The following is a 15,474-nucleotide window of genomic DNA, read 5'->3' as shown; positions in this document are numbered from 1 at the left end:
AAAATTAGCAGGAATTAACCAGAGACACGTAGATTCCAGGAGGTGCCCTGTGACTCTGTCACTAAGTTCTGATGGCTTCTTACTAACTCCAAGATTGAGTGCAGGTAGAGCTGCCATCGGTAGGTGCAATAGAAAGAACTAAGCCTTCTGGGTTTAGTGAGGAGCATACACTGTACTTGGATAATTTATTGGCCAAAGCAAGACCCTTTCAAGAGTAAAAGTTATTGGATCTCTGCCAAGTGGAGAGTGTCCTGACTGGCTCTGTTATCTTGACACATTCTAGAGCTGTGTGGGAGGAAGGCCTTGATTGAGTAACAGCTTTGAGCAGGTTGGCCTGTGGGAGGACTGTCTTGATGACTAACTGCCACAGGAGACCCCACCACACCAGGGGCTGTACCATCTCGAGGAAGATGCAGAAGAAAGCTAGCTAAGGATGAGCCCATGGGAGATCTAGCAAGCAAGCAGCATCCTCCATGGTTGCTGCATTCATTCTTTGGTTGGTGAGTGCATTCCTAGGTCAGAAGCCATGTGGTGTGGAACCACAAACGGTCTTGCTTTCGGGCTGCCCCTGCCCTCACTTCCTACAGTGAGGCACTGTGACTGGAAAGCTTAAAATGGAATAAATCCTTCCTTTCTCACATTACTTCTTGTCAGTATTTTTATTTCCACAGCAGCAGAAAGGAAACTAGAGCCATAATATGAATCCAACTGTCCTTTGAATCTAGACTGGCCATTACTCAGTGTGTAACTATCTATGCCCATGGCAGGGGTCTTTAGTTCTTTCGATCTGAGATAAACATGTCTATAACATAATACTGTAAATGAGGGCTCGTCTAGGTCGGAATATGTTTTTTTTAGTTTTTGATTGAATGTTCCACTCTCAAACTGAAGAGGTGACTCAACAGTTTTCTGTTACATTTAAATTTCCACTGAACCAGATGCATAAATTCCAAGGCAAAGACATTCCCAACTAATCTAAACTTAAGGTCTCTGAAGATTGTGCAACTAAAACTCAAATCATTGAGCCTGCTTTTGCTGTTGAATTTTGAATTGGATATTGCTTATCACTCCAAATCCTATGCTTTTCAGGCAAGTAAAGAACAGTAGAATTCCACTGCTTTGCCTTCAAAGACATTAATCCATTTCACTACCTGAAATGTGATCTCAGGTTCACAGTGTGATGCCACTTCTCCCTCTACTTCAGGGCAGCTCCTCCACTTCAGTTCTGCTTCTCCCTCCACTTTAGAGCAGCTCCTCCACTTCAGTTCTGCTTCTCCCTCCACTTTAAAGCAGCTTCTCCACTTCAGTACTGCTTCTCCCTCCACTTCAGAGCAGCGCCTCCACTTCAGTACTGCTTCTCCCTCCACTTCAGAGCAGTTTCTCCACTTCAGTACTGCTTCTCCCTCCACTTTAGAGCAGCTTCTCCACTTCAGTACTGCTTCTCCCTCCACTTCAGAGCAGCTTCTCCAATTCAGTGTTGCTTCTCCCTCTACTTCAGGGCTGCTTCTCATCTTCTGCTTCATTGACAAATGTTGTTGGTTATTTTGCATGTTTAGAGGGCCTGCCACCCAGTTCCCAAATAAATCACACACAGAGGCTTATTCTTAATTATAATTATAAATGCCTGGGCTTAGCTTGGCTTGTTTCTTGGCAGCTTTTCTTAACCTAAATTATCCCATTTACCTTTTGCCTCTGGGCTTTTATCTTTATTCTATATACCTTTCTTTACTTCTTACTCTGTCTTGCTGTGTAGCTGGGTGACTGACTCCTAGAGTCCTCCTCCTTCTCTTACTTCTTCTTCTCTCTTGTCCCCTTCTTTTCCTCCCAGATTTATCCTTCTAATTATTCTCTCTGCCTGCCAGCCCTACCTATCCTTTTTCTTGCCTTGTTATTGGCTGTTCAGCTCTTTATTAAACCATCAGGAAAAGTAACACAGCTTCATAGAGTTAAACAAATGCAACACAAAAGAATGTAACAATCTTTGCATCATTAAACAAATGTTCCATAACACAAACAAATGTAACACATCTTAAAATAATATGCTACAACAGACAGTAGATGGTTCTACTATCTGCTCTCTCTCTCTCTCTCTCTCTCTCTCTCTCTCTCTCTCTCTCTCTCTCAGTACTATAATTCCAGATGATCACTGTCCCACAATATTTTCCCATAATTTGCTGGCTTTAGCACCTCTTCTCTTTGCTCTCTTCTTGTCCCCCTCCTTCTTCTGCTCTCCATTCTCCCTTCTTTCTCTTTCCATTTCTTCCCTCTTCTTTCTTACTCCCTCACAAGCCTCACAAAACTTTGTTACTTCAGCTACTAGACTTCTCTCTGTGCGTAGGTGTGTACAGTTATGTGTGTTCATGTGTAGAAGAGTGCACATGCATGTGTGTGTCCTGCATGTTTAAACCAGAAGTCATATTTGGGTATTTTTCTCAGGAGCCAATCACCTTGCTTTTATTTTGGGGTAGTGTGTGTGTGTGTGTGTGTGTGTGTGTGTACATGTTTGTGTGTGAATGTGGTATATGGATGAGTTTATGAGGTTGTGAACAGCATTTATATATGCAAGTGCACATGAACATGTTTCCACATATAGTGGAGGCCAAAAGTTGCTACTGAGTGTCTTCCTTGGTTGTGGTTCACCTTAATTGTTGAGACAGAGCCTCTCACTGAACCTTGAGCTCATTAATTTGACTAGCCTACCTGTCCAATGAATTCCAGGAATTTGCCTTCCCATGCCCCATCAATGCTGGGATTACAGACATAAACAGCAGTATGCTTGCTCAGCAGGAACCACACTGACTGAGTCATGTCTCTATCCTCCACCTTGGATTTTTTGAGACAGAATCTCTCACTGGGAACTGGGACTTGCCAATTAGGCTAGACTGGCAACCAGCAAGCGCTGGAGATCTCCTGTCTCCTCTTTTCTAGTTCTGGGATTTCAGGAATGTCTACCCACCCATTCCTTCTTCTTACCCATGCTGAATCTTGAACTTGGGTCCTCATGCTTGTTAGCAAGTACCTTACTGACTACGCTGTCTTCCCAGCTCCTAACTATTGATATTCCATTATACTATCTGCTACTTCTATACAAACTTGATCAAATTAAACATTGCCTTGAGTTTTAGCCCTACATTTGTCCACATGTTCATCCACTCTCTTGTAGCCAATTGGCAAAAATTTCCAAACCACCAAGAGTTTGGATTGACACCAGGAAAGAATCTTTAATCTTAGCTGGAAACTTGATGTCCTAATGACATTTCTTAGGTCCTCATAGAAATAGCCCTTGCTTTCTGAAGAAAACTTTTCCCAGCCCTCTGTATTCATTAACGCTTCTATGACATCACACAGCCACACTCGGCAGAACACCTCCTTCCTTATGGAAATGTAAGTCAGCACATTTGCTTTGCTTTTCTTTCACTAACAAACTCCCATGCCTTGCACAGATGAAGACTTCAGTATTTGACTGGCAGAGACAAGTTTTAGCTGCTACTATGTGGTCTCATAGTCCCGACTGATTAGCTGGTCACAGATGAATTACCAACTCAGCAGCTCAAATTAGAACTCTAAGATACTTCTGAAAATGCAAAATTTGATTTCAGAGATGTTGGTCAGTCTCTGATGATGTCTCTGAATTTGAACTGCCATATACAAATTCAGGGGCCATATGTGCATGGTAAGGCAGTGGCATTTCATCAGAGGCACCAAGGAGAGTAGAAATGAAAGACTCAGAGACCTAAAGAATGGTATGGCGCATGAAAAGATTCTGGTTCATGTTTTGAGGTCCTTATAAGACTATTTCCTTCATCAATGTGCTAAGAAATGACTGTAGACCTTATGTTCTTTCCTTTCCCTTAAAGCACCATAAACAGATTGCAGGTATTTGTAACCCAAACAACTTCCAATTAGGCACCTGTCCATATCCACTCATCTTCTTTCTGTGTAAGTCAATGAAGCATTTTCCTTCTATGATAGATGAGCATGTGTTCTGTGTGTGCACTCTCCAGTTGCTTTCTTTGAGACCTTATGCTCTTGATCATTAGCCCTCTCATTTTACATGGCCTATGAATATACTTACACAAAATGTCTTTACTGAGCCTGTTTCTCTCCACATTATTACAGTTACACTCACCAGGGAACCCATTTCCAGTCATCACCAACCTTTTTTTTCTGAGACTTTTGGACATATGCTTTTTGGTGCTATAACTAAAGAAGTCCCTGACAACCCTAGATGGGATAATCATCTTAATAGAGGACTCATTCCTACTGTAATACAATCTATGTAATGTCTGTGATGGATGTGGCTCAGAGTCAGGAATCTTCCCTACCTATGTCTACTCTCTGCAATCCCTTTGATTTCACTACTCTGATCTCTCTTCAGTGGCATATGTTAATGAACAAGCAGCTTAGCTGTTCGACATGGCCCTTCTAACTCCTTTTCATTTTACTAATTTACCATTGCCTTTTCAATGGGCAATGTTACCCACCACAGAACATTCCATGCTTTACAAGCCAGCAGTGTCATAATCTTTGTCTCTGCTCATGTCCTAACTCCTTACCGGGCCATTGCTCTTCCTTTTTAAATCATCTTTCATACACTACAGGGAGGAATTTTTTCTTTAAATCTCTCCAGTCTCAATTTAGCACAGTACATAAGAAAATAGGTTCTGGCCAAGCATGGTGGTGTATGCCTTTAGTCCTAGTACTCGGGAAGCAGAGGCAGGTGGAGCTCTGGGTTTGAGGCTAAACTGGTCTACCTAGAGAGTTCTAGGACAGCCAAGGCTGCACAGAGAAACACTGTCCTAATAAAAATAAATAAAATAAAGAACATGGGTTCTAGAATAAAACAAGTATTTCGCCCAACTACTAACCAGATTTTTAACACTGGGCAAATAACTCAGGCTCTCTCTGCCTCAATTCCTTACCTGTAAAATGGGAATTAAAACATTATCTACTCAAGAGGTTGTCACAATAGAAAATGAAATCATTGAAAATGAAGTCAAGTAGAGTAGATGAATAGATGTGAATTCACAGTGTCCTCATCCAACCACCCTGCCTGACATAGATATCTCTTTCCCCTCTCTCTCTCTCTCTGTCTCTGTCTGTCTCTGCCTTTCTGTCTGTCTCTCTGTCTGTCTTTGTATCTCTCTCTCTCTCTCTCTCTCTCTCTCACACACACACACACACACACACACACACACACACACACACACACGCATGCACATTTTTGAAAGTCTAGAGGATTTTCCCATTTTCCACCTGCAGGAGAGTCACAAATCAGAGTAGAATGTTGATGTTCAAGTTAGACATCGTAGCTCTTGGTGATCAGGCTTGTGGTGACCAGACCATCTGAGAGTCTGGGTTAGGGTTCTGTAAGGGATCAGACCAAGATACTTCCACTCACAGCTCATTTTAAAGACTTCAGAAATAATTTTTCAAATAGAGTTGTCACTTAAAGATTATGTCCTCTAAGTCAGAAACTCAAATCTCAACTTATAAGGATGAGAGGCCAGTTTGAGGAAGGAGGGCACAAAAGCAAAAGCAGAGTAAGAAACTGTGTTACACTTTATGAGTGCTGGTCACTTACTTTATGCCCAAGGCTGGGAGGTTGGGTTTTGATCATAACCCCAGACCCATATAGAAGCTGTATTATGTTCTGAAGTTGTTCAGTCTCTGTAGAACTGTAACTTAAAGCTCTCACACTGTCTTCTGTCTATGTCAGAAGTAAATAACTGCTGAGCCTGTGTCTGGATCCTATTTGTAAAGAAGTAGGTACACTGAGCAGTGTAGAGGACACCAAAGGCCTGTGAGTAGGTAGAACAGATGGCAATAATCCCTTGGTTTGCCTTAGCTGTTAAGGTGAAGGTATTGGTGGCCTGGATGCATGGGGATGAGGCTTTGTAAATATCGGTGTCAGACTTTCAATCAAGATTTGATTCTGTAAATTTTCTTTCTACTGTTTTAAAATGCCATGCTTTATCAACAAGTGGAATGTATTTGTTCTAAGAAAGGAAAAAAATGAATTATATCTCTACTAAGCCCTCTTTCAACATTTTTAGTCTAAATATGGTTTTTACCAGCCCAGACAGAGTAGCCACCAGCATCAATGGATCAGAGCAGAATGTGAACTGTATTTTATTTTAACCTTCTGGAATACCTTAAAGACAGGGCAACATGTTATGTTATTGCCTCCATGCTCTGTAGGGAAGGAAAATGAAGCACATTAGGGTCAAGTAATTTGTCAAAGGTCACTTAGCAAGCTGGTGAGACTACCACTCTTCCAATATGCTTTTCACCAGACCATGTTAGACCTTAAAGGTCATGGATACACACTTGTTTCCAAGCCTGAATTGCAGTTTGCAGCATGGAACCAGGTGACTAATGGAGAAATAGTGTTTGGATACTATGTTGTTGAGGTTGGAAGAAAAGGCCCAGTTTAAGCCAGTGCCTGAAACTGAGGGAATAACCTGATGGAAGACTAAATGTTCCAAAGCCAAGTGCTGCCTGCCTGTCTATGTCCAGATACACACAGCTTAACCTCATCATAAAGAGGGAAACATCTGTTACAGTGAATATACCTCACTTCAAGGGAGATGAGAGGGAAAATGTTGGTTATAATATTGACAGTAGCCACCTAATTTCTGAAAAAAAAATGTGCCAGTGCACTAGATCAATTTGCCAGGTTATAAAAGCAGCTGGGCTGGCCAGGTGGCATTGTTGGATGCACATCTGGCTTTCCACTTTGCACGGTAGATATTTCAATGTCAACAGATGATTCCTCCAAGTCTCTTTCAGTTCTGTGGCTTATGGAAATGTTTAATTAGCTCTACTGAAGCACCATCATCCAACCTGCAAAGACTGGAACTTTAAATGTAGCCAGATTGCAAAGGAATAGTTTATGTTTCAATATTTATATTTAGATACCTTTATGAAGAATGATCATGGGTATAACCGTCATATATTTACATCTTGATCCCTGCACAATTTTCTAGTTTGTTTGTTCAGATCAGATCTCATTTTAGGAGAATGTCTTCATTAGTTTATTATACTCTCCTAAATAATTTGTCTATGTAAAGGGATAGAGGCCATGTAACTATCAACCATACCTTTTCATGATTCATGCTCTATTCCTCACCCATTCCTATGTTCCTGTCTGCTCTGAGACCTAAATTATGAGCAGAGTGATGGTCTGAGTACACGTGCTCTGTTGTATTTTCCTCACACCCTTACACCATCAAGGAACTGGTTCATTCATGCTCCAGACTGACTGTGCCATCCAACCCCCGTACAGATTAAAACAAATCTTGAGCTTGTTATGAGTTAAATATTTGTGGATTTTGTTAGTAAATTTGAGATAAAGTACTATGACTTTTCATTCTTCATGAAGATGTTTATTTGCACATGAAGTAAGAGAATCATTCTGAACCTCATTAAAGACTGCATCTGGATATTCATATCATAATTTCCTTCCATTTTTTATGGATGATAGAGAGGAATAATTCACCAGATCCATTTCTTCTATTTATGGTCTGGTTTGATAAATGACATACAATGATCAAAATATAGAAATGGAGGATACATTTTTATGTGAGAAGGAAATAACTAGATGAAAATATTTCCATTAATGCTTATAGACATTGGTGATACATGGTAAGACATCATCAAAGATATTTATATACAGAGTCTTGGGACAGTTTACACAAGGACACAGATGAGAATATTCACACATACTGGAGAAAATAAGTTGGGGACTGTAAAGGGTTATACTAATCATGGCAGTCACATGGTAGATATGTGCCCACACCTGACTGTGAAGGAAAATTAAAAACATGACCTTCCTTCTGGGGGTCATGTGAATTATCCAGAATAAGTTCATAGCAAAGCTAGTAGATGATGTGTGGTCACTGCTATGAGATAGAGGGTAATTTAAGATTCAGCCCTTACCTCTGTTGAGCTCCGTCACACCAAGGGCTTTATTATGATGGAAGGCACATGATAACTGTGTGCTTGCCTTGTGAGATCGCATTTGTGTTTTTAATACTATTTCAATAAATGACTAAAACAATAAAAAAGAAAACCAGAGTGGCAAGTTTGGGTCAATAAGTTGGCTAAAGAGGTAAGTGTTCTTATCACCAAGGCTAATGACCGGAGTTCAATACCCAGAACCCACATGGTAGAGAAGAGAACTGATTTCTGCAAGATGGCGTCTGACCTCCACACTCCTGACACAGCACATGAGTACCCACATACATTGACACATACATCACACAGTAAATGAACATAAAATTACTCTTAACAAGACATAAATTACTTTAAGTGGTATTTTAGAGAAGCTACATTTAGTTCCCTAGAATTTTATGGTTCTTTTTGATATAATACACATTTTAACTTCTATTAAAACATCTCACTGACCCTCATTGGAAACTTAAGTAATTTTAGGTCTTATAAAAGCAAGGAGTAAAAAAGTCCAAAAATATAATAGGTCAATTTGGAATCTGCAAGTGTCAGAAAAATGGTAAGTGAGGATGGCTCCTTATAAGCTTGATTTGAGTATCTACATGAGTTATAATCCTGGAGTATTTCTCAGCCATCAGGAAACAGTTATGGTTGGAAAGGAATATCTTTCTAATGGGCCGTAACCAGGTTAACTGGACATGCATTCCTTCTGGATTCCTACACTTCTCTTCAGTGAAAATACAAAGAGACGGAATTGCATCTTGGTGCCAAAATCTGAGATTTTCTGCATTCCTCCATTTTAAATTTGTCTCATGAGCGTAGTTTTTTTAAAAATCTGTTTGTCTCTTCTCTTACAAATTCACATGCTCATATACATGCTAACTCAAAAATATAACTCTATTCAAGGTCTCAGACCATCAACAAAGGGAGAGAGAACTAGGAAAAATAAATGGATGTTTGGTTCTTTGTGGCTACTTATAGCTACAGAGTCTGTTTAAGAAATAAATGAAGACCAGCCACATGAGGAAAATCAAAGGATGCCTATTCAGTGCTTTCTAGAAGAGCAGGACCCCCATATCCTGTGCTTTGGCAGACACACAGGAAACAGAGTAGTAAAAGTTATAGTTAGGAGATAGAAGGCTTCTCTTGTGTTCTGATGGGAGGTTGTTGGCAGTGAGGTGCTAAAGGTAGTCAGACTAAAAGCAATGTATCCTAGATGGCTTGTTAGGAATACACATTTGACTTCCTCTGGTTCCTTGTAAGTTATTTATTAAATTCTGGAGATTTTTATTTGATTGTTACTGTTTGGTTTCTGGGTTTGGTGCTAGAGGCAGATATCTGACTTTCTATGGATTGATCTGAAGATGGTAAGATGGCTTCCTTGGCTGGGTAACAGAGAAAGCAGGCTGATTTGCTGAGCTGGTTACTGCAGGCTATAGGTGAGTTCAGTTGTATATATGATTTGGGCACAGTTCATTTGACATTAATTCCCTTACAGGGAAACTTCTATACAATGGCTTAGCAGTTATTATCCCCATACCTGTTGAAAAAAACTAACAATGTTTTATAAGTAATCTTTTCTAACAACCATCATCATTGATGAATCATCTTGACTTATAGAATCTCAGTGAATGATTTGATCACTTAAAAAGTATAAAATAAGCCCTGTGGTATACTTTCTGGGCTCTGCTTGGATTCTTCTTATTTTATTACAAAAATGATAAGGATGTAGTTGATCATTCACTCATCAGGTACTAGGCTGAGATCAATATTTATGCTGTTCCAATCTGGTTTTATACTGCACCATATAAGTTATATGGTGAAGCCAGATCTTACAACCACTTCACTTTCTTTGGAGCTCTGAAGGTAAAGTGTGAAACTCTTAACAGGGGCAGGAAGGCCTTTGGTGGCTTGCTCTTACTCTCCTTATTCTCCAAATTGCAATTGCACTCCAGTTATTCACAGTGCCTTGGCTAGGCCATGCTTCCTGTCAGCATAGTGCTTACTGGCACTTTCTATCTGAAGCTTCCTCCCTTGCCATTCTAATAAGTAACACATTCCCACAGTTTAGATGCCAGCTCAAGTTTCAGCTGTTATATTAAAGGATGTCTGAAAAATCAATTAGGAATCATATTATTATTAACTTACCTGCAATTATGTACAATACGTATCAAGCAGAAAGCAAATAATCATGGGGTGCCTATACCCAATTGATACACCAGTAGCCTACCTGCTGCTCCTAAAGACATATATTTATATGGTTTAAATGAAGTTATCCCACTTGAACTGACAATGCTTTTCTCAAGAGCCATAAATTATCTAACCGAACCTAAGACCACACACAAGAAACCATTTAAGTTCCTGGACAGTGATTTCAAAATACTCCCCTCCCAAACAATACAGACTATTACTGCTGCCCTTGCTTGCCTCCCAGAGGTTGAAGGTAAGACCTTATTGCTGAAGACCCTATGCACTTCATGCCCAAACTCTGAAGACCCAAGCTGTAGCTGACTTGGAAGCCTTTTATCTGAGAAATAATTCCTACAGTACTGGGTGGTGCTGTGCAAGCTTCCAAGGGAAGAAAACACTTGTTAGTCTCACACAACTGTAAGTCCTATTCACCACAGTAATGACCAGCATGGCACAATAACTTTAAAGGTACAATAGTGGCACTAATATCTTTGCAGTAACTAATAATTCTCTTTTTTTATTATTAAGAATTTTTTATTCATTTTACACACCTATCAAAGATCCCCCTCTTCCCTCCTCTTGCCCCCCACACCCAGCATAACTCCTGTACCTAAGGCTCATGAAACATCAAGGAAGAGGGGCAATAAAACTTGTTAAGAGCCAGAGGAGCAGAAAATGTACTACAAGAAAGTATCTCCTAGAAATGACAGGGAAGCTTCATCCACCATGTCTTAACAATATGGCTTCCCAAAAAATACCTGAAACCAATAGACATCTAATATGGTGGAAGGAAATAGGCTGCAATTCCATACAAAGAACTACAGCAACTAAGGAATGCTAAGAGAGGAAGAAATACTCTTCTCCACAAGTGAGCCCCTTAATTGGTTATTCAATATCAAGTGACCAGCGCTAAAATCATATATATGTAAATAACACTAAGTGGACTATGCAAATTGTATTTATATGTTTAGGCATATAAGTACGTATGTATAACTGTAACAAAGAAAAAGAGGTTATAATTTTGACAGGGAGCAAGGTGGGTGTATGGGAGGGATTTGAGGGAGGAAAGGGGAAAAAGAGAAATAATATAATCATCTTTTAATTTTTTTTTAAAATAAAGAAATATATAAATTAGTAAGGAAAACATATGAAATGGATTGAAGGAATTCACAGTCTTCAAAAAGGTTTAAATAAGACAGAAACAAGATATAGTACTCTTCAAATAGCCAGAAAATAAGAATGAAAGAACAAGTAGGTGTAAGAATTTAAGGTAATCCCTTTAAAAATGTGCTTTATTAAGTTAAAAGTATAATTTTCTGACACAGCCTTATCTTCGATTTACTCAGCATAGATCTTCAATATAAAATAGTTATTTGTAATTTTTGGACTAGCAGCTATTGTAAACTACCCATAATAGTATCCTCTGTTCATTGACTATGATGATTTATGGCTGAGTCACAAACTATATAAAATATTTTGAAAAGAAATAGTGATATTTTGTTTCAAAAGGATTAGGCTGCTATTTCTTTTACTCTTATTAGTATAAATTAAAAGAAGCGGAAAGGAAAAAATAATCTTTCCATAGTACTAATAAATCAAGTTATTCAAAGCTATTCTTTGATGGATAGAGAAATATTGAACTAGGCAAAGTGAGATCCGAAAGCTAAGAACAGTTTAGTTATGAGACACAACTTTATTCGGAGAGTTTTCCTGCAGCCCTCAGGTTCCCTAGCTGTTCTCAGTTCAAGAGGAAAAAACAACACTGAGAGTCACTGCTGCAAATATAAACCTTCTTTACTTCCAAAATATTCTCGTTGTGAAGATCCGTATATTTAAATGCCAACAGTCCTGGGTTCTTAAGCTGTCCTGCCTTTTCAAATGGTAGCATTTGTGAAGATTCATAATTTTGTAAATACATCTGAAGCTTTTAGGGCTTCCAATATTTTAGGCAATTTTACACACAAATGCTGGCCTTTATCTAGTAACACACACCATTTCCTTTCATGGGATAAAAGCTTATGAATGCAGCACATTTCTGGATGCATGGGTCTGCTCCCAAGAGACATCACCAGCAACAAAATATTTTGACATCGTAGGGCTGATCTATCCTGCAAGACACTTGAATAAAACTACCATTCAATGAGTTGCTCTGAAGTTTTTACTCATAGACAGATTACAACATATTCCTTAACTCAAGTACATGTTCAGCAATTTTTCCAACAGTTCCACTATATTAAAGTTCACTTGGATCAAAAAAGTGTAAATTCATAAATTAGCTGGAAAAAATAAAACAGAGAGGCAAACACTTTTTGCTTGAGCAGAACTGGCATTTGAAGGTCTTTCATAATTTCAAAAGGCTAATATTATTGTAATGGAAATGGCAGAATCAAGGGACAATGACAATGGCTTTTAGCAATAGACTCTGCAGTGCTCCTCTTATGTGCTAATCAACAGTGGAGACACTGGAACTCAAACCCTGTGGGTTTTAGCTTCTTTCCTTCTTTATGACTAGTGAAATGTTAACCTTAGCCAGATTTGGAAGTTCTGGCATCATCCTATTTGTAGGGAGGAGGTAAAACACCTGTGCCCTTCAAATTCAGTGCAAATTTCTGAATAGGCTCTATCTTCAACAAGAGGCAGCAGAGCGGGAAGGTTTCCATGGGAAGACATTTCTGATGCAACGTCAGTGTCCCTGGTCTGCATTTCAGGTCAGTCTCAGAGCCACTTAGGAGTGTGCACGCTCTCTATTCCCCATGAAAATGACCCATCAACAAAAGGAAGATATGTCCTTGTCTACCTTCAAATCTAGCCATGTTGTAGCTGTCACCTTGATCACCACATCAATTGTTGACTCATCACTTGGTGAAACCAAGGAGAACCATGCATTTTCACACTTTCCCTTTGCTTGTAGTATTGACTTGTGGAAAGGTTACTTTCAAAAAACATAGACTTTTTCATCCAAACAAGTGCCATTCTCAGTGTTTAATTGCTATGACTTATGCGTATTTGCTGAGAATCTGACCTATTTTTCTAGGAGCTTACTGAGTAAGAACACCCACACAGCTGGTTGACCTGACTTCACTTCTTGCCCAGGTCCATAGTCAAACTTGACTTGCAGTTCTCCTAATATTCAGGGTCACTGCCAGGCAATCTGCTACTGCTATCTCCAGCATGCTGTATCCCAGTTTAGGATAAAGTCTTTGACATTCCTGTTCTGCTGTCTTAATTAATAACCTCTTGTAACAGTCAGACTCCTTGTTAATTCTCCACCCTTCTTTTCTCTTTTTATATTTTATAGTGACAACTGTGAAGCTGGTGGCCAAGTCAAACTGCTAGGGGCTGACTATCTTCTACTTAGAAATGCATTTGCTTTGTTACCATCAAAGAATAATGGGAGTTATCAAGATAAAACGAAGCCATTTCCTTGGCTGTGATGGTAGACTTTATGAATTTCATTAAAATAGCATTGCTGGGGCATCTATTGAGCATACAGATTATGGTGTTCTTTAAATTTAACTGAATATGCTGTTAGTTAAATATTCCTCTGAAGATTAGGAAGTGCCTGCCCCCCCCACACACCCAAGATTTGCTTTCTGCAGGTATTTGTCTTCTTTTAGATTGAAAAAATTATATACGAAGATTGAATGAGTGCAATCTTACAGATACTTTCCATTTTAGACAGTACTAGTGAACCAAGTGATTCAGCTCATCCACATCTACATTTCTCTTTCTATTGCAATTACCATTGAATCAGGATCCATCATTGAAACTTACTGGTTCTCTATAGCATTCTTCCTTAAAACTATCTCATTTCAAATGCTAAATGCCAAACATCCTAAGACATGTTTTGTTTTGTTTTTGTTGTTTTTGTTTTACCCATTTAGTTCATTGGTTCAATAATTTATTTTTTTAACAAATCAAAAAAAAATTGAAACATAATTTATATACTAAATATTTTACCTAAATAAATTTGATTCCATTGCTGTTAGGGGCTATAGAGAAGGTTCAGTGGTTAAGTGTGGGTACTGCTCTTGCAGCTTTGGTTTCTAGCATCTATGTAACTCCAAACCAAAAGGGATCCGATGGCCCAGATCTCCTTGGAACCTGCACCAGCATGTACATACCCAACCATATAATGAAAAATAAGTAATAAAATTGCATTTTGATTACTCACAGATATGTGTTCATAACCAAAGTTATTTTGGAAAAGTCTGTTTTTAGCACCACACAATGTATTTCGATATGCATTGGGTGAAGACAATCTACTTTCTATCTTTTTCTATTTGTCTATTATATTGGATAAAATATATTATATACAATAATATAACATGTTTCTCTTTGTGATCATATTTTTATGAGATTAATAATAATATTTTGCCTCTGCTTTTTATTACATGACTTTATGGAATATATTGTGATATTTTGATACATGTACATATTGAAAAATAATTACATCAAGCTCATTCCATGTCTTTCATCTCATCTACTTTTCTTTGTGATAATAATTTTCAAAGTACCTTCTATTCTTCATCACCTGCTCTTGTTCCTAGGTCTTCATTAGGTATCTGTTGTCAAGACTGTCTCAGCATTTTGGGTGTGGCAAAGATGTTAAATCCCTTTCCACATTGTTTCACATTCTTTCTCCTCAATAAACATGGATTGGTTTGTTCCAGAGTGCCTATAAGTTTGAAGCTGATAGGTTTTTCAAGGTTTCTAGTGTTCCTAGGTAAAAACAAACTTTCTTTTTTCCTAATAACTTTTATATTTAAATTAAGATACAATTACAACACTTTTCTCCTTTCCTACTTCCCTCCTAATCCTTCCAGTGACCCCTACCTACTCCTTCTCAAATGCATGGCCTCCATTTCCTATGATCCACAGCCTCCATTTTCCTTGCTGCATCTATTTATAAATACATAAAAGCATCCTTTTGAGTCCATTTAGTGTTGCTTATATGTATATGATTTTAGGATTGACCACTTTGTACTGGATAACATATTGGATAACTAGGAGGCTCATCCTTAGGGAAAATTGATTTTTCCCTATCTCAGTAGTAGTTAGTTGCCTACAGTTCTTTGAGATTTCTGTCCTCCATGTTAGCATGTCTACAGGTGTTGTCACTGTTCAAGTCTTGCTTAAGCAGCCATGCTGTTGAGATTTTCACATATCATGAGTGGAACTTTCCTGTCATTTCTAGGAGACACAGTCTCCCAGTAGATCGCCTGATTCTCTGGCTCTTGCAGTCTCTTTTGGCCTCTCTTCCTTGGTGTTCTCTGAGCCTGCCAGAGTTGTGTTCTAATTGTTTCAATGGGTCAGGCACTCCATAGTCAG

This window comes from Peromyscus leucopus, chromosome 2 (assembly GCF_004664715.2).
Source record: "Peromyscus leucopus breed LL Stock chromosome 2, UCI_PerLeu_2.1, whole genome shotgun sequence".
Taxonomy (NCBI): Eukaryota; Metazoa; Chordata; class Mammalia; order Rodentia; family Cricetidae; genus Peromyscus; species Peromyscus leucopus.
The sequence above is the reverse complement of the archived record's forward strand: the minus strand, read 5'-3'. Positions refer to the sequence as shown.